Source organism: Grampus griseus (genome assembly GCF_964374135.1).
Source record: "Grampus griseus genome assembly, chromosome: 14".
NCBI lineage: Eukaryota > Metazoa > Chordata > Mammalia > Artiodactyla > Delphinidae > Grampus > Grampus griseus.
In genome coordinates, this window is record NC_139008.1 from 74601917 (window position 1) to 74628571 (window position 26655).

At 44.1% G+C, this 26655-nt stretch overlaps 1 pseudogene across 1 annotated transcript in view; it reads right to left on the reverse strand.

The window, feature by feature from the left end:
- LOC309832777 (thyrotropin-releasing hormone receptor-like) overlaps nucleotides 1-26552 on the reverse strand; it is a 45605-nt pseudogene extending 19053 nt beyond the window's left edge. Inside the window, exons 1-2 of the transcript in view lie at nucleotides 26430-26552; nucleotides 18744-19512 (exon numbers count right to left, since the gene is read on the reverse strand). The product of the transcript in view is annotated as a thyrotropin-releasing hormone receptor-like (transcript). The remainder of the gene's footprint in view (nucleotides 1-18743; nucleotides 19513-26429) is intronic.
- Between the last annotated feature and the right edge of the window lie 103 nt (nucleotides 26553-26655).

Sequence of the window (26655 nt, forward strand, 5' to 3'; positions counted from 1 at the left end):
TCATCAACCGTCCTCAGAATTTCCTCTTCCTGAGAAGCCTGCCTCCTGCCCATCACCCTCAGCCCAATTCCCCCTCCCTTTGAAAAGTTGGCCCACACCTCACGGACCAATGGTTCTCCACAACCTCTGGTGTCGTAGTGTTACTCAGGGCAGAAGGATCAGGAATTGCTTCCAAGCAAGCAAATAGAGAACCTGCTTGTTTCTCGGATCTCTGCCCTGCAGCTGTGGTGAGCGTGTCCGGGTAGCATGAGGATCTCCCAGGTAAGAGTCCTACTCCTGGTACCCCCTCCTTCTTTCCTCACAAGAGCTGTGTGATCCAGGGAAAACTTGTACCTGGCTGGGGCGGGGGGAGGGTAAATTCAAACAACTGGAATCTTCAGCCCCAGTCCCAACTCTCTCTTGCAATGAATTCACCATCCTCTACAACAGAAGTTCTCACAGAGTGGTCCCCAACCAGTTGCATCAGTGTCACCTGGGAACTTGATAGAAATGCAAATTCTTGGGCCCCTCCCCAAACCTCCTGAACCAGAAACTCTGGGGGTGAGGCCCAACAGAGCTATTGGGTTTTAACAAGCCCTTCAGCTGTTTCTGATACATACTTTCTTGAGAACCACTCCCAGAAAATCTCCAGAGCTTCTGGAAAAGACTCAGTCCCTGTACACTCCAGGTCCTTCCCTGTGGCTCTTAGGGACAGGCCACTCTGCTTAGTCCTGTGAAGGATGTGCTGCTAGACAAAACCCAGCATGGGATTTGGAAATAAAACTGTTTGAGGTTTGTAATCCCAGCTCCTTCAATTACTGGCCTGGAGACTTCCCCACCAGAGTCTTGGTTTTCTTGTCAGTTAAAATGGGATGGGTAATACTGACTTTCCAGGGGGTCTTTGAGAACCAATAACGATCTTAATGAAAACAACAGTGATAAAGGCAATTAACATTTCCCGGGTGCTTAGTGAATGCCAGGACCGCTGCTGAGTGTTTACAGGTTCTCTTAATTCAATCCTCAAAACGACTTTGAGACAGGTTTTTGGAATAACTTCCTTTGGCAGATGGGGAAACTGAGACTTAGAGGCTCGTCATTTTGTCCATGGAGACTCAGTGGCCAGGCTAGAATTTGAACTTGTCTTAGTTCAAATTCAGGCTCTTAAATCAGCCTGCACATAATAAATGTTATCAGAATTTATTCTCACCCCCGCCGGTGTCCTGGATTTGACTCGATAATGAATGGTTGGCCAGGGCACATGCAAATTCGAGGAGCTTCTGGAAACAGCTCGTTACCATTAGGATGCTTTTTCTCAGCGCACTTCGTTCTGACCTAGTAACCCGCGCTTCTCCCTTAGCCTCTTCGTGGAACCTGTAGGTCCGTAGCCAAGCTGCTCTGTCACTTGGCTTTCTTTAGCGGCAAATGCAGACCAGACTCAGGAACAAGTGCTATATAGGGTCTCAGCCTGCGTGGGATTCGCGCAAGTTTTTGCTTCCACCAGGTGTGGGCACAAAACCTACCCCAAGCTCAGCAAAAAAACCCCTCCAAACTAGGTTCTCACCTGTAGCGCACATCCTTCGTGCAGGACCCCTCACTGAGCAACGCGTAGACCCGAAGGCTCCGGAATTATCTGCCGCGCGAAGCTGGAGACCAGGGAGCGGGCGAACAATGAGGAGAAATGCACATGCGCAGAAGGAGCCGTGAGGGGCCAGTTCCCTGCGCTCTCCTCCCGGTAATCCATCAAATTCGGGACTCCGTTTCCCATAAGTCTCAGCGTCCCCTTCCTTAGAGAATGTCAGAAGAGTTCCTGCTTTACTTGGTGAGTTGGATAACTTGTCCACCTCCACTCAAAACTGGATTTCAAAAGTAATACACCGAAACTGTGGCTAAAACGGCAGATACACATAAATCTAACGAAGATTTGATCAAAGGAGAGTACTCATAATCTCCTCTCCCAGAAATGACCATGTTAGGTGATACCTTTATTAAAATAGGACCCTAAAAGTGGTGTGTTATTTTGACCTTGTCATTAAACAAGTGGTTAATAATTTTCTTATTCTTTTTGCATTTTTATTTTGAAAATTTTCAAACTTAACAGAAAAGTTGCAGGAATGATTCATTACGAATGAACACCTGTAAAATGTTTACTTAGCATCAATTGTTATTTTGCCACATTTGCATTCTCTCAATTCCTCTCTCTCATCTTCCTCAGCATTTGAGAGTAAGTTCAAACACGAACTGTCACCCCTAAAATTAGCATATATTTTCTAAGAGTAGAACATCCTTTTACATAACCACCACAAATCAAATTCAAGAAAGTGAACACTGATATACTATTATTATCAAATATGTAGACCATATTCAAATTTCACCCGTTGTACCAATAATGTCCTTTATAACTATTTTTTTTTCTGATCTAGCAACTGATTCAGAGTCCTTACATCCAGTTGTCATGTCATTTAGACCTCTTTCATCTAGTTCCTCAGCCTTTTTTGTCTTTTATGACATTGGTAACTTTGAAGAGGACAGACTTGTTTTGAAGTGTTCCTTCATTTGGATTTGTCTGACTGTTTCCCCACAATTAAATTCAGGTTATACATTTCTTGGCATAACATAATGGATGTTATGTTCTTCTCAGTAAATTACACCAGATGAGTTTCACACACATGATGTCAGTTTGTCCCACTTTTGGTAATATTAACTTTGATTCCGTGATTAAGATGATGTGCAGGTCAACGTACTTTTATATCAATTGTTTCTCTTATGCCAATAGTAGTAATAGGAAATAAGTTCCAGTCACAGTAGCAGTCAGTATCTAGGACTAGGTTAACAAGAATTGGGCAGAACTTACACAAAAGAAACTATTACACTCTAACTGTGTGACATTAAAATGTGAACGGAGATATGTACTGTCTTCCTAGATAGGGAGACAACATTCTTTAACAAAATTCCAATCAAAATCTCAATAAGTTGAGTGATGTGGTTTCTTCCTTTAATTTTAATTTTATTTTACTTTACAGAACACATCTAAATTTCATCTGGAAGAACAGAAAAAAAAAACCCTAGGAAAAAAGCCAGGACTTAAAAAAAAATCAGAATACCTGTATTTCCTATTAGATATGAATATGAATAATATTAACATAATACTCAAAAAGCTGCCTCTGGGCTTCCCTGGTGGCGCAGTGGTTGAGAGTCCGCCTGCCAATGCAGGGGACACGGGTTTGTGCCCCGGTCCGGGAAGATCCCACATGCCGCGGAGCGGCTGGGCCCGTGAGCCATGGCCGCTGAGCCTGCGCATCCGGAGCCTGTGCTCCACAACAGGAGAGGCCACAGCAGTGAGAGGCCCGCGTACCGCCAAAAAAAAAAAAAAAAAAAAAAAAAGATTTTAAGGTGGAAGCTGATTGATAGTTGTGTTCAACTATATTTGATATTGTGCTTACCTCTTGAATCAATTATTGAGAGTGGGGTATTGAAATTTCCAACTATAATTGTGAATTTATTTCTCTTTGACGTTCTTTTTGCATCATGTATTTTGAAGCTCTGTAGGTGCATAAACAATGCTCCTGATTAATTGACCTCTTTATCATTATTAAACAAACTTACATATTTAGCATGTAGTTATGATTGTGTTTTTTATTCCTTTGGTTAAATCCAAATTTTGTATGTCTGATTTTTTTCGCTTTCATTTAAAAAAATTATTTCTTTAAATTTATTTTTATTATTAATTAATTAATTTATTTATTTTTGGCTGCATTGGGTCTTCGTTGCTGTGCACGGGCTTCTCATGGTGGTGGCTTCTCTTGTTGTGGAACACGGGCTCTAGGCTCACGGGTTTCAGTAGCTGTGGCACATGGGCTCAGTAGTTGTGGCTTGTGGGCTCTATAGCACAGGCTCAGTAGTTGTGGCACATGGGCTTAGTTGCTCCATGGCATGTGGGATCTTCCTGGACCAGGGATCAAACCCATGTCCCCTGCATTGGCAGGCAGATTCCTTTTTTTTTTTTTTTTTTTTTTTTTGCGGTACGCGGGCCTCTCACTGTTCTGGCCTCTCCCGTTGCGGAGTACAGGCTCTGGATGCGCAGGCTCAGCGACCATGGCTCACGGGCCCAGCCGCTCTGCGGCATGTGGGATCTTCCCGGACCGGGGCACGAATCCATGTCCCCTGCATCGGCAGCCGGACTCTCAACCACTGCGCCACCAGGGAAGCCCGGCAGGCAGATTCTTAACCACTGTGCCACCAGAGAAGCTCCTTTGCTTTCATTTTTGAAAGGGTTTAGCTGGGCATAGAATTCTGGTTGATAGGTTTTTGTTTTCTTTTTCTTTTAAACATTAAAGATCCTCCTTTTTTTTTTTTTTTTTTTTTTTGCTTGCAGTATTCCAGTGAGAAATCTAATGTCATCCTTATCTTCATGCACAGCATTTTTTCCCCCTCTGGTTGATTTTACAGTTTTCTCTTTATTACTGACTTTGAGCAATTTGATTATGATATGCCTTGCTGTGATTCTCTTCAAGTTTCCTAGGCTTGACTTTGCTGGGCCTCTTAGATCTGTGAGTTTATAGTGTTCATTGTGTTTGGAAATTTTGGGGCCATTATTTCTTTAAATAGTTTTCTTTCTGGTCCTTCCATCTCCCTTTCTCATCTCTTTCAGAGATTCCAGTTGCCCATATATTAAGCCATTTGAAGTTGGCAAATCTTCTCACATTTTTTTCCCTTATGCGACTTATATTAATGGATGGTGATACTTCTCTTTTAATCCTGACTGTTCTTACTTTTGAGTTACATATTCCATTTCTTCAGTCCTTTTTCCTCTGGGTTCTCCAACCAGGTTTCCCAGGTTACTGTGTTGTCTCTGTATAACTTGGTCTTTGGCCATACGATTTTTCTATACATGTGAACTATTAGGTTTATCTAAATATTATATCTTCAAATCAATTTTCATTTTGTTCTTTTTTATTACCACCTGATTTCATCTTATGTTGCAATGTCTTTTAGACAGTATTAGTCATGTATATCTTTTTTTTTTTTAGTCATGTATATCTTTAAACTATTCCTCTGTAGCCATACATTTTCTAATTACTTCCGTAGCATTTTAAGATCTAGAATGATGAGGGTAAAAGAAACACATGCTAGTTTTCCATTGTTAATTAACCTTTTTAATTAGAAAATTTTCCTAGCAATTAACCCATTTTCATTTAGATTTCTTTATTACCCAAAAAAATAAATGCTAGAAATTATCTTTTTGTCAAACTGTGGGGTCATAAGTTTGATAGAGTCTAGGGTTATCAAGATACTAGAAAGTAAAGATGTGCTCATGCAATATAAGAATTTACTTGAGTGTGGTGTGTGTATACACAAAAAAATAGGACTCCTTTTCATTTCTAAGAATCTATGCCTAGAATACATTTCAACAAATTAAAAAAGATGTGTATATATGATTGTTCTTAGTGTTCTCGGCAACAACAAAAATAAACAGAACTCAAATATCCAAGTAGAGCACTGGCCCAATCAATAATAACCCTGTCATAAAGTAAAATATTAAATATTAGTAAAACTGATAAACCAGGTTAATATTTACTCATAGAGAAATCCCCACTTTTGTTCAAAGTATTTAAAGTATAATCACTTTCACAAATTGCTGTATCTATAGAGAGAGATTTTAAAGGACCTTAGTGAAAATAAAACTTTAATCCTTGCTTAGAATTTCATGTGGCTCTTTTTAGAGTCTTTAAATTGTTCTGTTTTGGTGATTACAATTTCAACGAGTCATTTTTCAGTTACAATATTAAGTATTTCAAGTTGAAAGAAATTTTTCACTGGATACACGTTGCTCACTTAAATTATCCTTGTACTTGGAGAACACTCCTCTCTCATTCTTCCCCTGACAAACTCCAACTTCTCCTCCTACCCCTCCAAAGTCCTCAGTCACTGAACCCTTCTCTCCCTGCTACCCCACTAACTAGTGATCTCATTTGTTGTGATGCCTGGATTTAATTTTCTTTTTCTCATACTGTCTTCCCATTAGCATGTCAACCATCACTGGTGAATTATCATGCCCTTTATGAATCTATGAATACCTTCAGGCAAAGCTCTCACCATGCAAAGTATAAAAACCTTCCACTTTTGTTCAGCGTTATGAATGTGGTGACTGCAGCATGGCTTTTAGCTATAGGCCACAACTTACTGAACACCAGCGAATTCACAAGGTAGAGAAAGCCCACAGATACGATGAAAATGCAAAGGACTTTAGGCATCCCGCATCATTTACAGTGGTCCAAAGAATTTACATTCTGGATAAACACCTTGAATGTAACCAATGTGGCAAAACCTTTAACAGGGCTTCAATGTTTATTCAACAACAGAGCACACACGGCGGACTGAAACCACACAAGTGTGATGTGTGTCCGAGGGCCTTCAGGTTTCTTTCATCCCTTATTACACATCAGAGATTTCATGCTGGCAAGAGATCACATCTGACTCAGCATCAAAGAATTCCTCCACAAAAGAAACTCTTTGTCCGTACATTTTGTGGAAGGACCTTTCACAGTTTCTCAGAAAAAATTCAACACCAAAAAACTCATACTAGAAAGAAATATTACACATGTAATCACTGCAGAAAGGACTTCAATCCATATTCAGTTTCTCTTACATCAAAGAGTTCATACTGGAGAGAGACCCTACAAATGTAATGATTGTGAAAAATCCTTTAAAAGCCAATCGAATCTTAACAAACATCAGAAAATTCATACTGGAGAGAAGCCCTTTTCATGTAATGAATGTGAGAAGATCTTTACCCAGCTCATAGATCTTAATCGTCATCAACAAATCCACACTGGGGAGAAACTTTACATCTGTGATAACTGTAAAAAGACCTTTGTCCGTTTCTCAGATCTGACGCGACACCGAAGAACTCATACTGGAGAGAGACCCTACAAATGTAATGTTTGTGAAAAAACCTTTAAACATCAGTCAAATGTTATTAAACACCAGAAAATTCATTCTGAAGACAGGCCCTTTACATGCGACAGATGTGAAAATACCTTTCGCTATTACTCTGATCTTAACCGACATAAAAAAATGCATACTAAAGAGAAACCCTATAAATGTAGTGAGTGTCAAAAGCTTTTTAACCATAGTTCAAACCTTAGTAAGCATATGAAAATCCATACTGGAGAGAAACCCTTCATATGTAATCAATGTGGAAAAGCTTTCAGTCTAAACTCTATAAACTTTCTTGATATCTGAAAACTCATAATAAAAAGAAACCCTAAGACTATAGAAGATGCAGGAAGGCACTTAGAAATCACTTACCTTTTACTAGAAATCAAAAATCTAAACCAAAGAGATCAATGTGGAAAGGGTTTTAACCAAAGCCCATTCTTCTGCATGAATTCATCCTGTATGGAATATTTTAGAAATTTAAATACATGTTGAAGAAACGGGAAGATGTGATCAGAGATGTACTTTCTATATTATAATTGACTCAAATCTTTGAGCAAAAATAGTTAAACATGCTCAAGCAAAACGTGAAACTGAATAAGGCAGTTCCTATGATGGGAAGTAGGCTAAGAGGCAGCTCAAAGGGTGTAGTAAAAAGAACAGATTCGTTTTGCTGTTTGTTCATAATCTATTTTCACTGGGTGAATAAAGTCATATTTTTAATAGAGGTAGCTCTCTAAAAGTGTAAACTTTTGTATGGAGAGGATGCAACCCTAACCTAAGTGTAAGTAAGGGGAAAAAAAGCCATCTCTTTGGAATTAAAACTTCAGAGAAGAAGAAACTTTGCCAGTGAACAATGAAAAACAAAAAGTGGGTCACTATTTAAAAAACTAAAGGATAAAGAGTTAAGAGGGTAGACATGAGAAATCCAAAGTTTGTGGGTCAGTGGTGAGAAGACAGTTTCTGCTCCTGTTCTAAATGAAAACAACTCGGAGACACCCAGCGTCCCCAAATTCTTGGATGTATCTGGAGAACGAAGAGGAGATGGAGAGATTGCAACAATTCTAGGACTTAGATTCAGGACTTGGAGAATTTATGACTCATAGTGTTATCTGTAATAAGTTGATTTCCTGTATTCCCTGATGACTAACTCATAAGTTTTCTAGTGCATGCTAATACTGGTGTGTAAGGCTGGATACAATCAGGTCTTGTGTCAGAAATCTACACTTTCCTGAATTGGGTCCCATAATCATTGGTGGCAGCTTAACCCCGTTCGGCCAAGTGGGATGGGCGTAGTCTAACAAGTCTCTTTAGGACTGGCCTCAATCCATAGAAAGTGATGGAAAGACAACACTGTTTCTTCGAGGGTCATCTTCTCATCTTTCTGACCTCTGCTTTCCCAGATATTAGAGTATAATAGTGGCTACCACAGAGCTAAATTGTTGTAATCCCCAGATGTGGCCCCTCGTCTCAAGATCGTTCCTTGTGTGCTTTTTATCTCTAAGAAAAGGTGTGTACATAAGTTCACTTTTTGCAAATAACCTATAAAACTATAATGTGTCTGTTAAGTTACATATGAGCTGAAAATGCAACTGAAATGTTTTAAAATGAGTGCAAAATAAATGTTATAAATACAATTATAAAAATGTAAAATGGTTATTGGAATAAGGAGGGGAAAATTTGGCAATTACTCCTAATTTTGGTCCTTAAAATTCTGGTTTAGAGTCAAATTTAACAGGAATTATTTTATGTGCTTAAAAACATTAAGAATTTCCAACATGGCCCCTAACTGTAAAGTCTGTATTATAAGGAGAAAAGAAAGAAGCTTAATAGAACAGAACAGCTTGTACTGAAAAGTCTAGTATTCCAAATTTGCTAACACCAGACTCAATAGAAGCCTAGATTCCAATAAGCAACGTCTAACATATTCTTTTTATATCTGTTGCTATGTTTCCTGGGAACTATCACTAATTATAAGCCAAAAGTCTCTAATTATATGAAAATAAAAAGGATAAAAGGATAGTCATTATGCAAAAGTTAGGCCATTCAAGACATTCTCATTGGCAAGTTTCAGCTGAAAAATCTTAATTTCCTATCGGATTTTAATATTAAAACACATAAGATATTTCTACTGATTAAGCAAATAATAGAGTTGTCGGTATGATAAGTGGAGAGAGAAGATAGAAATGCTTATATAGAGGCTTAAAATGTCATCTAAACACTAACATAGTGTGCACAACTTCCTTTTTTTGCTTTTAATAATTAATTCCTTATTTAAATCCACTGTCACATGTTTGAGGACAGAATCCAACAGGGTGTTGTAGGTTGATGTGAGTCGCTCCAAAAGATACACTGAAGTCTTAACCCCTGTGTGCAGGAAAAACTCAGTTCTCCTGTGTTTCTCCTTTATCCCACACTACCACCACATTCACACTTGTGACACCAGATGTGTGGGTTTTCTCCCACACCAAGCAATTCTGTGATACTGGTTGAGTGTCTTATAATTTAACTCATTTCTGACTATACCCACCTGGGGATAGTGTCAGATCCCACAGGGTAAGGGTACAAGTCCCGCAAGACTGCCCCTCAACCCCAACTTCAAATCCCAAGTCCAGGTTGTCACCTGTGCTTCTGACAGGTTGGCTATAAATCAGAGGTTCCCGTGACCCTCTCCTAGAGTTTGATTAACTTGCTAGAGCAACTCACAGAACTCAGGTGAACAGTTTACTTGCTGTTTACCAGTTTATTATAAAAGGATATGATAAAGGATACAGGTGAACATTTAGATGGAAGACATGCGTAGGGCAAGGTATGTGGGAAGGGGCATGCAGCTCCTGGGGAAGCCACTCTCCCAGCACCTCCATGTGGAAGCTCCAAACCCCATACTGTTGGGGTTTTTATGGAGGTTCCATCATGCAGGCAGGATGTGGAACCAGGAGGATGGAATACCACGGTTAGTCCCCTTATTACCACCTCTGCAGATGAAGGGATTTGGGTCCATTACTAGAAGGCTATGGAGACAGAGTTAGAAGACAAAACCCAACCTGTTCAATCTGAGAATTTAAAGCACCATAAATTAGGAAATTATAAGCTACTAAATTATCATAGGAACAGTTGGTTTTGATGTGGAATGAAATAAGGTTAGCTCCTCAAACATACTGTCACACAACAATGTGGAAAGGAACAGATTAACTTAAACATCATCTCTTTCATTATTTTAAAAGGGAGGCACACGTGGCATAATGTTTGAATTGTTGAACGTTTTCATGGTGCCTAGTGAATGTTACAACACACTTATTAAACACACTCTATTTTATTCTCCTGTGTGAGTTTTCTGATGTGATAATGAGGTTTGATTTATGGCTGAAAGTTTTCTCACATTAATTGTGTTTATACAATTCACTCCTCTATGCCTATCCACAGTTTTAGCATTGTGTAAATTACTTGATTTGTTCCTTTGTTGATCACCGCCTTCTCGGAGCTCATTCCTTTTGAGTTTTCTGATGTAGCAGGAAGTTTGATTTGTGGCAAAATGTTTTCTCACATCCGTGACACTCATAGGGTTTCTCCCTGTGTGTATTTTCTGATGTTCAGTGAGAGTCCACAGCCGATGGTAGGCTTCCCCACACTTGTTACATTCCTAGGGTTTCTCTCCCATATGAATTCTCCGATGTACTCTGAAGGCTGACTTATGGCAGGATTTCCCACGTTCAGCACATTCATACGGCTTCTACCCAGTGTGAGTTCGCTGGTGTTGAACAAGGGAGAACTTCTGGTGGAAGGTTTTCCCACATTCATTACACTCATAGGGTCTCTCTCCTGTGTGTGTCCTCTGATGGCGAGTGAGGGCCGACTTCCGGCAGTAGCTTCTCCCATACTCGCTACATTCATATGGTCTCTCCCATATAGTTCTCTGATGCTTGATGTGTGAGTTTTTGTTGATGGCGTGTCCACGTCCGTTGCACTCATAAAGATTCCCCTTTGTGTGCACGCTCTTATATTCACTGTGGTTTGACGTCACAGTGAATGTTCTACCACATTTATTAAACACACTGCGTTTCTCTCTAGTGTGAGTTCTGTGATGTATAGTGAGTGTTGACTTATGGCAGAAAAATTTCCCACATTTGTTACATAGGTAAGATTTCTCTCCTCTATGAGTTATCTAATGTGCCGTGAGGGCTGCTTTAGTACACAAATTTTTTCCACACTGACTGCATTCATAGGGTTTCTCTCCTGTGTGAGATCTCTGATGCACATTGAGGGCTGAATGACAGAAGGTTTTCCCACATTCATTTGGTTTCTCTCCTCTGTGAGTTTGCTGATGAACAGCGAGGTAAGATTCTTGTTGAAGGTGTTCCCACATTCTTTGCATTCGTAAAGTTTCTCCCGCGTGTGACCTGAAATGTTCAGTGAGGGCTGACTTCCCAAAAAAGGTCTTCCCACATTCATGACACTCATAGGATTTCTCCCCTCTGAATCTTCTGATGCACAACGAGGGCCAATTTGTCAGTGAAGGTTTTTCCACATTCGCTTCATTCATAGGGTCGACCTCCAGTATGAATTCTTTGGTGTCGAGTAAGGTTCGTCTTTACACGGAAAGTTTTCCTACAGTCATTACGAACATAGGGTTTCTCCCCTGTATGAAATCTCTGTGTACAATGAGGGTGGACTTCTTAGAAAAGGTTTTCCTACATTCATTACATTAACTTGGTTTCCTTTCAGAATGTATCCTCTTCTATGTGAAGAGGACTGCCCTCTTGAAGTGGTTTTCCCACATTTTCCATAGCCAAAAGGTCGCTTCAAAGCCTGAATGTTCTGGTGCAGAATCAAATCTTCATTTTGACTTCTGGCTTTCCTAACTGGATTATATTTGTATTGTTTCATTCCAGAACGACTTTCCTCTTGCTTAGAAACGAGTTGCGTTTTCCCACATCTACTGTATTCATCAGGAACCTTTTTAAAGTAGCTTTTCTTTGCAACGATTACTTCTGAATTAGTTTTTAAATTGTTTCCACGTGGATATCTGTAGGGTGTTTTTCTTGAGGGAACAATATTCATGCCCAGATTAAATGTTTTCCCAAATACAGTAGCTCTCTCTGTAATCAGTGTTTTATTGCAGAAGAATACAATTTGCCTCAAATGTTTGCCTTGGATTTCCTTGTCCTGCTTTAAGGCATCATCAGCTTCTAGGAGGAAGTACCATTAATAATAACTTGTGATCCGTGACACACTTGCTATGAAATGAGAGTTCCTTACAAATGCCTTGTTGGACTGGCCCAGCTCTTCAGGATTAAGGAAATGTCAAATACAAACATCTCCGACTGATTTGGGGGAAAGAAAAAAACAAACAATAGAAAAGAAGCCAGCCCACCCACACCAGCCTGTTTAACAGGATGAAAGGAAGAGGAAAGTAGCAAAGAATACGAGTACCTCTGCCACGGAAAAAGGAAAACAGTCACAAGGAACAGTAAGCACAAAGTATACTGCAAGTGTGTCTGACACAGTATTGAATAAGACAGATGAGACTCAAAGAAGCACTCAGAGACAGTGAGACCAGCAGAACAGACTTCAGAGAGATGGTCAGAGTTACAAAGAGACACAGAGGAAGGGGTGAGTCTCAAATTTTGCCAGCGACATGGGAACTTCAGAATTTGCACAAATACAAAGAATAGAAAGAAAGATTGTGGGCTGAGCAGGGCTGGAAGTAGGGTGAGGTAGGTGTGACCTCTAGGGCACCTGCACCACCCCAAGAGTGAGTGTCTTCTTAAGTTTTGTATCTGAGGCACCTTGGTTGTCTCACCCTAGTCCCCCCGCAGTGGGGCTGAGCGTGGAGAGTGAAACTGATCTCTCAGTTAAAGGATGGAGAGAAACGTGGAATGCAACTAGATTTGCAAATAGATTGTGTAAATCAAGCAAGATTTATTTTTTTAAGACTGACCTATGAATGTCTGAATATACAGCAAGTCTATGTTAAAGGAAGGTGGGGTCAGGTAGGCAAAAGAGAATGCCACAGAACTAAATTTAAGAGTACGCTAAAAGAAGGTCTGTATACCAGGGATGGATAACTTAGCAGCAAAAATCTTTATAAATTTCGATTAAAGAAGTACATTTAGGACTTCCCTTGGTGGTGCAGTGGTTAAGAATCCGTCTGCCAATGCAGGGGACATGGGTTCGGGCCCTACTCCGGGAAGATCCCACATGCCACGGAGCAACTAAGCCCGTGTGCCACAGCTACTGAGCCTGTGCTCTAGAGCCTGCGAGCCACAACTACTGAGCCCGTGCACCACAACTACTGAAGCCCACGTGCCTAGAGCCTGTGCTCCACAACAAGAGAAGCCACCGCAATGAGAAGCCCGTGTGTGGTAACCAAGAGTAGCCCCGGCTCGCCGCAACTAGAGAAAGCCTGCACGCAGCAACAAAGACCCAACACAGCCAACAATAAATAAACAAGCAAACAAATAAATAAAAATTAAAAAAAAAAGAAGTACATTTATTTGGGGACAATGTTTTTAAGTATCTATAGCATGACAGTCATTTGCCCTCAGTTACTTCCCAAGGTCTGGGGCCTATAAAAAGAGATTCCTGAGGAACACTGCAAAGATGCCAACTACGCTCACTAACCACCATAGAACTCTCATTTCCGCTGGTTTCCACCTGCTTAGTTATCACTCATCTGAGTAGTTCTGACTTGAGAATTCCTCTACTGTCCATGGTTCTTCTCCTTGCTCCAGTCTGAAGATCACATCTGGTTTGCTAACGTTGATACTCTGTTAAAATGATATAGAACTTGGACCCTTTGGACTTTGGGAACTTGAAGGATGAAGAAAGACAGCTTCAAAAGCTGTGTGATGAAGATGTCCAGCAACAGGTCATTAGAGCTAGAACATTCAGGGGAAGGGCGGAGGGAGGGCAGTGAGCCCAAGCACAAGGCTAACATTGCCTCAAAGGGTTTAATCATCTCTCTCCCCTGACACTCAAGGCTAAATAATGAAATTCAACATGTTTTTGCAACACAGAGCAAACACATCTCTTGGTAGTTACACAGGGAAGCTGTACTTACCCACTGAGATGCGGTTGTTCTCCAGCATCACATCCCTCTACAGGAGCCTCTGAGCATGGTCCAGGTGCCGCCACTCCTCCTGGGTGAAGTCCGCAGTCAGGTCCTTGAATGAAACCAATCTCTGAAAGAATATGTTTAGTCTGAGGTGAACAGAAGCCCAGTGGATCCCTGGGGTGCCCCCATCCTCCACTTTGGAGACCACTGTTGTGATCATGGAAATCCATAGAGATGTTTGTCAGCAAGGACTATTAAGATTTGTGATCAAATTTGCGTTTTGGAAGCAATGCTCCAGAGCATAGGGGTCTGCACACGACAGCCTGTGAGCCTAATCCAACCCACTAAGACCCAAATCCGGCCATGCCCATTTGTTTGCACGTCATCTATACTGCTGTCACACTACAGCAGCTATGCTGAGTTGATTTGACAGAGACCATAGGGCCGGCAAAGCCAAAAGTAGTTATTATCTGGTCCTTTACAGAAAATGTCTGCTGTCCCCAACTCTAGAAAAATGGGAAATGGATTAAAGATCAGATTAGAGGGGAAGAGAACTAGGACGCCATGGTGAGCCATGACCACAGGCAGCTCTGGTAGGGGTGGGAAGGAGGGAATCAATCCTCCATGATGAGGAGCCAGAGGAGTTGGCCACTAATCGGTTGTGCATGGGAGATATAATGTGCAGATTATTTTGTTCCGGATCATTTTGGTAGCATCATATGCTGAGATTAGGAATACAAGCCAAAACCAAAGAAAAAGAATTGAGCATAGGAAACTGATGCATTGCTGTTTCAGATGCCATGCTCGAGTCTGTGAAGGATACAAGTAGAGATGTCCAGTGGGCAGCTGGATATTTGGTTCTGAAGCTCAGAAGAGAGTGGTGACCAAAAGCAATATTAGAAGGCATAAATAACGGGGAAGATCTCTATGGACCAATATGGAGTGATTCCCAGGCTGTATTGGTAAGTGAGAAGGAGTATCTATAGTATGCTACCTTTTATGTAAGAAAGGGGATGTAAGAAAATACACATGTATCTGCTTATGTGTACAAAAGGAAATACAGAAAGGGTAGACCAGAAACCAAAGAAACTGGTTACCTTCAGGGGACAGGTGGGAATAGTTGGAAAGAATGGGGGCGACAGAAATGGAGTAGAATGGGATGGGGGGGAAGTGACAACTCTCTAAGTGTATCTTTATCTGTGGCTTCACAGACGTTCTCACTGATGCATTTCAAGGAAGGTGTGGTCAAACTGTCAAATGCAACAAAGAGTTTAGTAAAGCATGAACTGGAAAATACCCACTAGATTTGAAAATATTTACTAGAACAGATTCATGAGTGTGGTGGCGGCAGACACAGACTGCATCAAGTGTGTTGAAATGACATGAGCAGGTGAGAACCGTGGTTCCAGCAACTCAGAATCAGAGAGTGGAGGGCACTTCCCTAGTGGGCCAGTGGAAGACTCCACGCTCCCAATGCAGGGGGGTCCAGGTTCAATTCCTACCCGGGGAACTAGATCCTGCATGCATGCCGTAACTAAGACCTGGTGCAGCCAAAAATAAATAAATAAATGAAAATAAAATCTTAAAAAAAAAAAAAAAGACAGAGTGGAGATTGCAGGGAATGACAAGTATGTGTTTAGGAAGTAATCTCCTTAGCTATGCCTGGTACCCCTTGCCTCCAACTCACAGCCTCACCAATCCTCCAATGAAGTGTCTTTTCCTGACAAATCTGTACCCTGCCCTTCCCCTTCCATTGCAACTCACATCTTTCTTCTGAAAGTTGAATTGAGGCTTTGCTGAGTCACAATAATCAATGGTCTTTGAATATAGTATGATCACCCAGATTCTGCTCACCCTGGACAGGAAAATTCTGGTCCAGTAACTCTTTTTTTTTTTTTTTTTTGGCGGTATGCGGGCCTCTCACTGTTGTGGCCTCTCCTGTTGTGGAGCACAGGCTCCGGACGCGCAGGCTCAGCGGCCATGGCTCACGGGCCCAGCTGCTCCGCGGCATGTGGGATCCTCCCGGACCGGGGCACAAACCCGCATCCCCTGCATCGGCAGGCGGACTCCCAACCACTGCGCCAGCAGGGAAGCCCCTGGTCCAGTAACTCTTGAATATGCTCCTTTCAGGAATTCTGTCTTGGCCTTAAAATCCTAGGGAGAGATTTCACTTCAGAAACATGTTCTTCCAGGTGTGATTTCTGTCCTTGGCGCCTTCTGCTTTTTCCTTCACTGGGATGGTTTTGTTTCCACCTGGGCGTAGCGGTCACTTTTCCATTAGCTGGAATCTGCACTTGGGGTCCCAAGGTTCAAGTGCCTGGTGAGCTGGACCTTTCCTAAAATCCAATCAAGGCTGCTGAGAAGTGAGACAATACCGCAGGAGGCAGAAAGAGCCTAGAAGCCTCGATTACGCCTTGTGACCTAAGAAAAATAGGTCCAATGGTTTGATTATCAAAATACATAGTATAACTGCTTTCTAGGGCACACAGAAGGCAAGTCATCATGCCAGAAAAAACCCAATGTGTAGGCAGAGGGGAATGCATATTACAAAGATCATGAGACTGGGAGTAAAATAGACTTCATTTTAAAATCAACTCAGTCACCAGAGAATAAATCACTTTAGCTCTCTGTAAATGAGGTTTTAAAATGTGCTCCAACAGGGGGCAGTAATGCCGACTTCACAGCCTGGTTGGGAGGACTGAGGGAGATATCTAAAAATCTTTGTAACACTGATCGCAAGGGATACGTGTCGAGGGTGTATTATATTCTGGGCTTACTTTTTACTTCAGAACAACCCTATGGGGCAAATATTATTCCTAGGCTCATTTTACAGATGAGAAAACAGGATGAAATAACATGCCCTGGGATGCAGTGCTGTTCTGTGGCAGCACCTGGTCTGAACACAAACATCAGGCTCTTAAAACCTCATGCAGCGCTGCAGACAACACCCCCCAGCGCCAGCCCCCTGAAATCTTTTCCAGTCATATCTACACCCTGGCCATTCTCTTCAACTGAAGCTCACATCTTTCTTTTAATAAATGCTTAGTATAAAGTAACTAATATAATGATCACCGTATTTGTTTCTATAAATATTCCTTCCCTTCCCTAACGTCCTCCAGTATTCTTCAACCCAGCCCAGCAGGCTGCAGATCCAAGCGCCTCAGCGGAACTTTGGGGATCAGATTTTAGCCACTTGGATGTACAAACCTTGCACCTCCACAGAGCACCTTCTTCAGGCAATGAAGGGCTGCAGGGAGCGCCCGCCATGAGGCCTGCAGGTCAGGAGCCCGGCCCTCGCTCCCCTTCTCGGGGACCATGGGAAACCCGGCTCCGGGCCTCCCTGGAGAGGGATGCGGGGAGAGCGCGCATCCACTCTCCGAGGACCGAGGCCAGCTCCGCCCAGCCACTTCCCCTCCAGCCCCCGAGGGCTCGGAGCTCCCCGCCAGTCATTTAACTTGTGGGTGCACCCGCTTCGCTCCCAGTTCACCAGGCCCAGGTGACCACGGAACGCCGCGCCCCGTAGGCTGCAGGACCCGCCGCGGGAAAAGCCTAGAGAACAAGCAGACGCGCCCACGTAGAAAGCCGAGGCCCCACATGCGCAGAAGAGTCCGCCGGGCCGTCCTTCCCAGGTTTTCCAAAGGGCGGTCGAAGCTTTTCCGGACTACATTCCCCATAAGACACCGCGGCCACCGCCCACAACGGAGGGCTCCTTAGAGGAGCCTCTGTCGTCCTTACTCAGCTTGGTTGATTGCTAGGAACCATTAATACAAAAAGAAAAGGTGCATTTGAATTTCACCGAAGACTATAGATGAGAAGCGAAGATTACAGACTATGAGGTGTCCACCAAAATGCTAATGATTCCCAAATCCTTATCTTTCTCCTAAACTTCTCTTAGGAACACCAGAGGTGTATAGTCCCTTATTCTTCCTACTGTTTTTCCTGCTCAGCATCAGAACACACACTGGGGAGTATACCCAATGAGCATTTTAAATGTGAGAAAGCCTTCTATAGTATATATCCAGGAAGGCTGGGGGTGGAAGGCTGAAGATAAAGGCCAGTTGGGCCCAGAGAGCGCTCCTCCCACCTGCATTCTTAGAAAACCCTTGGGAGGCTGCACTGCTGGAATGGGGGTGGGGGGGAACGAGGAGCCTGGACACATGCGTTCCTGCACGCAGCTCCCTTACAGTGTCGCCTCTGTCGCTCCCTTGTCCCCTCTAAGCCTGTATACTTGTCCATAAAAATAGGTACGAAACCTCCCAAATAGGGATACTATCAGGAACCATCAGAGAATCAGAAACACAGTAAGTGCTTAATAAATGCTGAATTTCTCTCCATCTCCCCAGAACCCATCCTCTTGGGCTTTCAGACTGTCCCGGTCCATTGGGGCAGTTTTAGCGCCAGATGGCGTAGTATAGTCTTGGGAAAGTCACTTCACCTCTCTGAGCCTCACTTTCCCCATCAGTAGAAGAAAGAGAATAACAGCTACGGTGTAGGGACTCACTGAGGAAGTTTAATAACAAACCAAGATGAATTTAGCGTTTAGTTTGTGACATTGACTCTAAATGAATCATGCCATTTCTGTGCCGTTACCTCATACAACAGGAGAGGCAATGGAGGCTCAGAAACGCTCAGAAGTGATGTCGCCAAAAACAAGCCGAGTAAGTGGCACCACCTGGACTTGAACTTGAGCTTGACTCTAGGAGGGCCCAAGGTTCCATCCACCAATCTGCTGCTGGCTCAGTACAGGGGTCCGAATGAGGAGGGACGTCCCTACCTGCTTTCGGGAGTTGAGGTCACCCCTCCTGCCGCGGGAGGAGAAGCGCCCTTGGCCAGCGGGGCCGCCCTGGTGCACAGAGCCCGATCGTCCCCAGTCACCAGCGGCCCCACGAAGAGGACGCGTGCTATGAGTGCATAGGACACGGTGGCCAGGCCCAGGGACAGCGCGCAGAAGAGCGCAAAGTCCAGGAAGTAGACGGGCGACTACAGAGCGTGACACGCGGTAGCTGCACTGCTCCTGTACGCCGTCGGCTTACGCGGTCTCGCGCGTGCCCACCAGGAAGAGCCAAAGCGCGTAGGCGCCGGTGCCCAGCCACACCAGCGCTGCAGTGCGCTTGGTTCATGCCGCGGTGGACAGAACCTGGGCGCTCAGAGGACGGCAGATGGCGAGGTAGCGCTCCACCTTGGACGCGTTGATGCCCACGTACTGCACGTAGGTGATGCCCAGGCAGCCTGCGTGGTCGAAGACCCAAACCCGCGCAGATGCCGCCTCGGCCACGGTGGGCACTTCAGCAGCCAGGAGCACCAGCAGGTCCGCGGTGGCCAGACTCACCAGGTAACAGTTGGTGGGTGTGACCATGTGGCGGCTCCGGACCACCACCAGGACCACCGTGGCGTTGCCCACCACACGCACGGCGCACACGAGGGGCACCGGGGTCAAGGTACAGGGCCCGTACAGCCAATGGAGGGTGGTGAATGGGGCCCAGGCCTCGCGCGCTCAGGGTGCTTGGTGGGTTTCTCCATGCGCCCCTGTCCGTGCTGTACTCCTAAGGCAGCAGCGAGTTAGGGAATTACTCCCGGGTGCGAAGGTGTCCTCGGCGAATCTCCGTGCAGGAAGCTGCAGGTCCCGCAGCTGGTCTCCAGCTGAACTGGTTTCTTCAGCTCCCTGCAGGGTCTCAATTTCACTACGCGGACGCTGGGGACTCCGAGGAATCAGGAATTAGGCTCGTGCTGCTCCGTTTCCAAGACGACTTGTAGCCGGCGTTGGCGCGATCGTTGCCGGGGTGGGGTTTACTGTAGGGGCTCGTTCTGGATTGTGGGGTCGCGCTCTAGCAGTGGACCGGGCACCCGACTGCCGCCTCCTACAGGAGCGACTGCTGGAGCGCTCTCAGCTCTTACCTCCCCTCCCCAGGTTCGCGAAGCTCAGGACTCTAAATCCGGGTATCCAATGAAGCGCGGTGCGTACTGACCGATCTTCGCCTCCCTAGCGTTTTTCTTCTCTCTGCTTTTCACGACCACCCCAGGCAGGCTCCTCTGCCGGACTTGGCTTGTCCTCTCCATTGATGCCACTTGTCTGATTCTGCTTGCACACGGGGTCAGGTAGAGGATGCAGGGTGCGCTGGGGAACGGATGCCTAAAAGGGGCAGTGGGATCTGGCGCCCTGCCTGCGCGCCTTTGCCCTGGGCTTTCGTTCCCTCCCTTCCTTCTCTACAGGAGCGGCTCCACTGGGCAAGGGCGGAGGAGTCCGCGACTCGCTGGCTTCCCAACACAATCCTGGGATCCTGTCGTGTTTTCCCTGGCAGAGACTTCAGCCCTACTGTTGACAAATGGGGAACCAAGGCCCAGAGCTGTGGGGAAGGAAAAGTATTTGCCCATCTAGACTTGAGTTGGTCCTGTGTCCTCCTTGTCACCTTTTCACTTTCTCCTGCTTACTTTTCCCAGTTGTTTTTTTTTTTTCCTCCTGAAGAAAACCTGTAAATTCTTGGAGGGTGTGCCCCACCTTCCCACAAGAGTTTCTCCCATCTCTAAGACTGTGCCACTCACAGGGCACAAACCTGTTAGGAATCTTTAGCTCTGTTCCTGCTACAGAAAAGGTGCTTAATGGTAGTCGAAAGAAGGAAAAAACTTGTTTCTTCACTAGAGGAAGCGTCCTGAAGGTGGGACCGCACTAAGCCTCATAAAAGGCATAAAGGCTGCTTTCCAGGGAGCCTAGCTTCCTGCCTGCACATAGCAGATGCTGAGGAATTATTCACTGCTGACGAGCCATCAATTATGCTCTCTAAAAATTATTTCTTCATCTGTGAAATGGAATAATAATGATAGAACCCACCTCAGAGTGTCCTCGGGAGGCTCACATGATTGATGTGGGGAAAATCCATGTAATGCTTAGCTGTGCTTGGCTGTAGTAAGGGGTGAATATATTGGTAATTACAGTTATACACACTTCTCTGTGTGTCTGAGCAGTTTGCTCTGCCTACAGATCTGATAAATGGACAAAAAAATTAATGAGAGGGAACTTGGCAGGGGAGTATTTGGGGGGCACCAGCCAAGGTCCTATTGCCCCCCATTGTCAGTCTTTGTAACAAATCATGACTAATGTATATGAAACACCTAGTATTGCCTGGTGATACTCTGTGTGCTTCACAAGTATGATTTAATTCTATACTTACAACATCCTATAGGGAAACTATTATTAGATGCCCATTTTACAGACAAAGAAACTGAGTCCCAGAGCAGTTAAATAACATGCTCAAGGTTACATAGGTTAGTAAGGGGGCGGAGTACTAGAATTTGAGCCCAGTAGCTTGACTGTGGAGTCCATGCTCTTACCCACCATGCTATGCTACCTCTCAGCAGTGTTCTCTGCGATCTTCATCAGTAGCAATAGCAAAGCATCCTACTTGGAGCCGAACACCACGGCAGGTGCCTTACATTCATTATGTCTATTTCTCACAGCCCTATCTAGGCAGGTATTATTATTCCCATTTTATAGATGAGGAAATTAGGTCCAGAGAGGAATAATTTCCAATGTCATGCAGACAATAGGGACCAAACAGAAGCAGAACCCCAACACTCCCAACTTTATGCACCCTGCCCCCACTCCAATCCCAGCTGTCCCTTGCTCAGCTCTTTCTAAGGTAGCAAAGGCCAGTTAAGTCCAGGATGCCTCCTCCCCGCTCCAGGTGTGGCAGTCCTCCCTGAATGTGGTCCAGAGCAATCCTTTTAGCCATATTAATTGCAAGTGGCTCCCGGACTTCTCTAAGCCTGCCAGCTCTCTCTCTCCTGCCTAATCGAGCTGTTCAGTTGCCAGCAGCAAGGCATAGTACTTGGCAATGAACTAAATATGTCTAAAGTGGAATTCTTTGATTTCCCATATCCTACCTCATCCATTTCTAGTCTTCCTTATCTTAGCAAAGCCACCAGTTGCTAAAACATCCACCCAGTTGCTAAAACCAAATATTTGGGAGTTATTATCTCTCTCTCTCCCTCACCACTGACATCCAATACTTTGGCAAGTTCTTCAATTCTACCCCCAAAATGGACCTCAAATTAATCCAAATTTCACCACCATGTTCTCTACCAACACTTTCATTTATCCATAATCTTTTGTTTGGGCAACTGTAATTGTTTCCTAGCGGGTCTCTCAGCTACATTCTTGCTCCTCTCTCTACAGACAGCATCAAGGGATCCCTTAAAAAATAGAAACCATTCCCCTGCTTATACCCTTCAGCAGCATCCTTTTTCACTTAAAACAAATCCAAACACTTTATACAAGCCCTAGAATTCCCTCTGTGATGTGGCCCTTTTCTACCTCTCCCTCTGACTCATGATGCTTCAACCATAGCTTCCATCTTTCTGTTTGGCTTACGTGGTATACTAGGTTGAATAGTATCCTCCCCAAATTCATGTCCACCAGAACCTCAGAATGTCACCTTATTTGGAAATTGGGTCTTTGCAGATGTAATTAAGATGAGGTCATAATGGATTAAGGTGGCCCTAAATCCAATGGATGACATTTTTATAAGAAAAAAGGAGAGGGAGATTCAGACACGGAGACACAGAGGAGACATTCACAGGGAAGAAGGGCATGTAAAGACGGAGGCAGAGATTGAAGTGATGCAACTACAAGCCAAGGAAGAAGCTAAGAAGAGGCAAGGAAAGATTCTTCCCGTGAGCCTTCAGAGGGAGCGGGCTCTGCTGACACCTTGATTTCAGACGTATAGCCTCCCAAAATGAAGACAATAAACTTTTGTTTTAGGCCACTCAGTGTGTGGGAATTTGTTACAGCAGTCCTGGAAAGCTAATAGATGTGGCAAGCTCCTTCCTGCCTTGGAAACTTTGTACCTGCTGTTCCCTTTACGTGGAAACCTCTTCTACTGGGTCATCACATGGCTGGTTTCATATCATCCTTTCTGGTCTCCACTGGGATCTGTCTCCTCAGAGATGCCTTCCTCAACCACCCTAAAGTCACTTCCCTTGAATTACTGTGAACCACAACTCCTTTACTTTTCTTCATAGCACTTACCACTCTGAAATTATTTTATAGATTTCTTTGAATATTTATTTGAATATTTATTTGTTATCTTTCTTATCCTAACAGAAGCAGACTACATAAGAATCACAGCTACATACCCAACACCCAGACAAGTACCTTGTATATGATAGGAACTCAATAAATATTTGTTAAATGAACTTATTAAATAAAGGCTCAGAACAGTCAAAGAAGAAAACTTTCCCAGTGTCACACCACCAGGAAGTGGCAAAGCTGTGACTTAAACGCAGGTGCTCAGCTGGAAAAATAAGACTGGGTTTGCAGTGCAAGTCTGACCTAGAAGATTAATTTAAGGCCAGGAAGAAACCTTCTCTTAACATAAGGTTGGGGAGCTGTCCAAGGCCCCTGGTGCTGAATTCCAGGTTTGAGTTGGATGGTGTCATAGAGGCATCTTTCTCATCCATGGACACAGCTAAGACAGTGCATCCTGAGAGCCAGCTATCTGAATGGTGCTTCCTGTTTCTCACCTTCCTGATTATCCCAGAGCTGAGCTCCCCGGTTAAGACAGTTCTGGGCTCTCATTCCTGGAGGTCCCCTCCTCCAGCGCTTCCAAACGTTTGTAGGGACTCATTCCCTGTATTAAATATCTCCTGGCTTAAAGTATCTAAAGAAATTTCTTTTATCTGTAATAAAACCCTGACTGATAGGACACCCAATTCAGCCCACATTAGTTCTTTCTAAATTAGATCAACTTAGAGTTTCATATTTCTTTTTGCTTCCTTATCTACCCCTTACTCAGATTGCACGTGAAGAAAGCCCTAGAAGCTGACCCAGTGAGCAAGAAAGCTTACTTTTTGAGAAGTATAGGGGCAATGATGAAAAGATTGTAAACTCCTATTTTGTTTTTTACATCCCTATTGTTGAAAGCAACAACAAAAAAAACAACTCAGGGTTTTACAATAATTAATCAGGATTCATGGTCCCCCAGTCCACTCTAGCCAGAATTTGGAGGGGAGCAGAGGAGGGAGGTGAGTTTGGCCCCGGAGAATCCACAGACCATCTTTCTGCTACATTGCCAGCTCAGGACAGGCTGCCCACATTCCTTGGTTCAGGGCCCCTTCCTCACAATGACGTCACTCCAACCTCTGTTCTGGTCATCACATTCCCTCCTTTTGACTCTGACCTTCCTTCCTCCCTCTTATAAAGACCATTGTGATTATATTGCCTCCCCACACGCCCCAGAAAACCCAGGATAATCTCCCCATCTCAAGACCCTTGACTTAATCACATCCACAAAACCCCTTTGGTCATGTCAGGTGGCATATTCACAGGTTCTGGGGATTAGGGTATGGACAGCTTTTGGGGGCATTATTCTGTCTACCACATGTGTGGTACGAGGGAGCTGGCCTTAGGAGGCAAAGCTGATGCACTTCCTGGGGCCTGATGTGATTCTCTCAAATGTACTGGCTGTTTAAGTTGAAACTCTTGTCTGGGGATGTATTTCTTTTCTTTCCTTTTTTTTTTTTTTCAACATCTTTACTGGAGTATGATTGCTCTACAATGGTGCGTTAGCTTCTGCTGTATAATAAAGTGAATCAACCATACGTATACACATATCTCCATATCCCCTCCCTCTTGCATCTCCCTCCCACCCTCCCTAGGGGATGTATTGCTTAGTGCTTTGTATCTTTCCCTTTGGCCACAAACTTGGCCTGATGCAGGCTGCTTCCAGTGCCTGACTATTCCCTTCTGCAAGCCCAGAATCTTCAGGAAGGAGCCCAGACCAGAGAAAGCGCAATTCTACCTCCAGATATCTGGCCATTCAACTAATTGTTCCTGAGCCCTTGCTCAGGTTCTGCTTTAGATGCTAGGAAAACTGTGGAGGACCAGACAGATAGCATGGGATTTACATGTTTGTGGGGATGACATGAAACACACCAGCAAATAAACAAACAAAAAAAAAAGGCAGCTAAACATACAAATGCATAGGGAATGAAGGATATTGATAAGGGTACGTATAAAGATGGTAAAACAACTTAATATGATAGATCAGCGGTCAGCAAACATTTTATTTAAAGAGCCAGATAGTAAATATTTCAGATTTTCTAGGCCACGTCTCAACTACTCAAATTTCCCATCAGAGCAAAAGAAGTCAGAGACAATCCTTAAACTAATGTGTGTGGCAATGGTCCAATAAAACTCTATTCATGGAAACAGGCCCGATTTGGCCCACAGATTGGAGCTTGCTGACTCCTGTAATAGAGCAGAACTAGGTGGGATGGGACAGTTTTAGGTAGAATAGTCAGGGAAGGCTTCTCTGAGGAGGTGACATTTGAGCTAATGCCCAAGTGACGCAAAGAAGTCAGCCATGCCGAGACTTGAAGGAAGAGTGTTCCGGGATGTGGGAATAGCAAAGGCATTGCCCCGAGGTGCAAACCAGCCTCTGAGGAGCTTAAGTCCATGCGGCCAGGGCATAGGGAGGGAGGAAGAGGCTGGCTCAGTCAAGGTTTTGTGACCCAGGAAAGAGCTCTCAAAGGGATAACTACAGAGAGTTTTGTTTTTTTTTTTTTCCTTTTGGTCTCACAGCATGCAGGATCTTAGTTCCCTGACCAGGGATTGAACCTGTGACCCCTGCAGTGCAAGCACGGAGTCGTAACCACTGGACCGCCAGGGAATTCCCTAAAGAGAATTTAATGAAGGCATAGAGGCGGGGACTTGGTTAAGGGAATGATAACGACATCCCCAGAGACCTGTACCTGGTAGATGGAAGCTGTGCCTCTCTGGAACGCAGGGGGAACTGTAGCAGTGGGAGCGAGGTCACCGAGAGCGTGGAACGTGGCCTTTGCCAAATAAATGCCCAGAAGGCCGCAGGGATCAACAGCCTGACCTCGTTCTCTCTTCCCACTTTAAATCACCTGCTGGTGCCTCCCATTGGCTGAGCCCAACCAGGAGTCAGAGGTCAAGGGAACCAGGGTGATAGAACCACAAATGTCAGACTCCTGGGAAAGAGAGCAGGTGAGAGAAAGGCAGAGAACGACCTGGAGAGAAAAACAGGGAATACCAAGCCCACAGAGTATGGAGTTGCGATTTTATTGTAACTTCGATAGGGATGGAGTTGCCAAAAAATACGGATTACCCAACAATTTGAATTTCAGATAAACAACAAATACGGGTTTCGTATAAGTAGCCTCAGGACATACTTATACCAAACCCGTATTCATTGTTTATCTGAAATTCAAGTTGAACCAGGTGGCCTGTATTTTTATTTGCTAAACCTGGCAACCCTAGATGGGGAAACCCTGAAGGAATTTGAAGCAAAGGAATAACAATCTAATTTAGAATTTAATAAATACATTTATTTATAAAATCAAGAAAATTTTAATGACTATAAATAAGTTCAGAAGATTCAGAGACATAGAAATAAGCTCCAGGGGCGTTTAGACACCGTCAGGGTGCAAAGTCTCCACCTACCAGGTACAGCAGCCTATGCAGACGGAAGCCTGGACAGACACCTGGCACCGGCCGGAGGAACCCTGTCTTCACTTTGCGTCGTCCTTTTCTGTTTATCCAGGCCTTTCCTGCCCAGTATCTCATTCCGCCCTTAACACATTCCCGTGTGCAAAGTAGGTCACACTGATTGTTGTTACGCAGTCCTTATGCAGATATAGAAACCAAGGCTCAGAGAGGTGAAGCGACC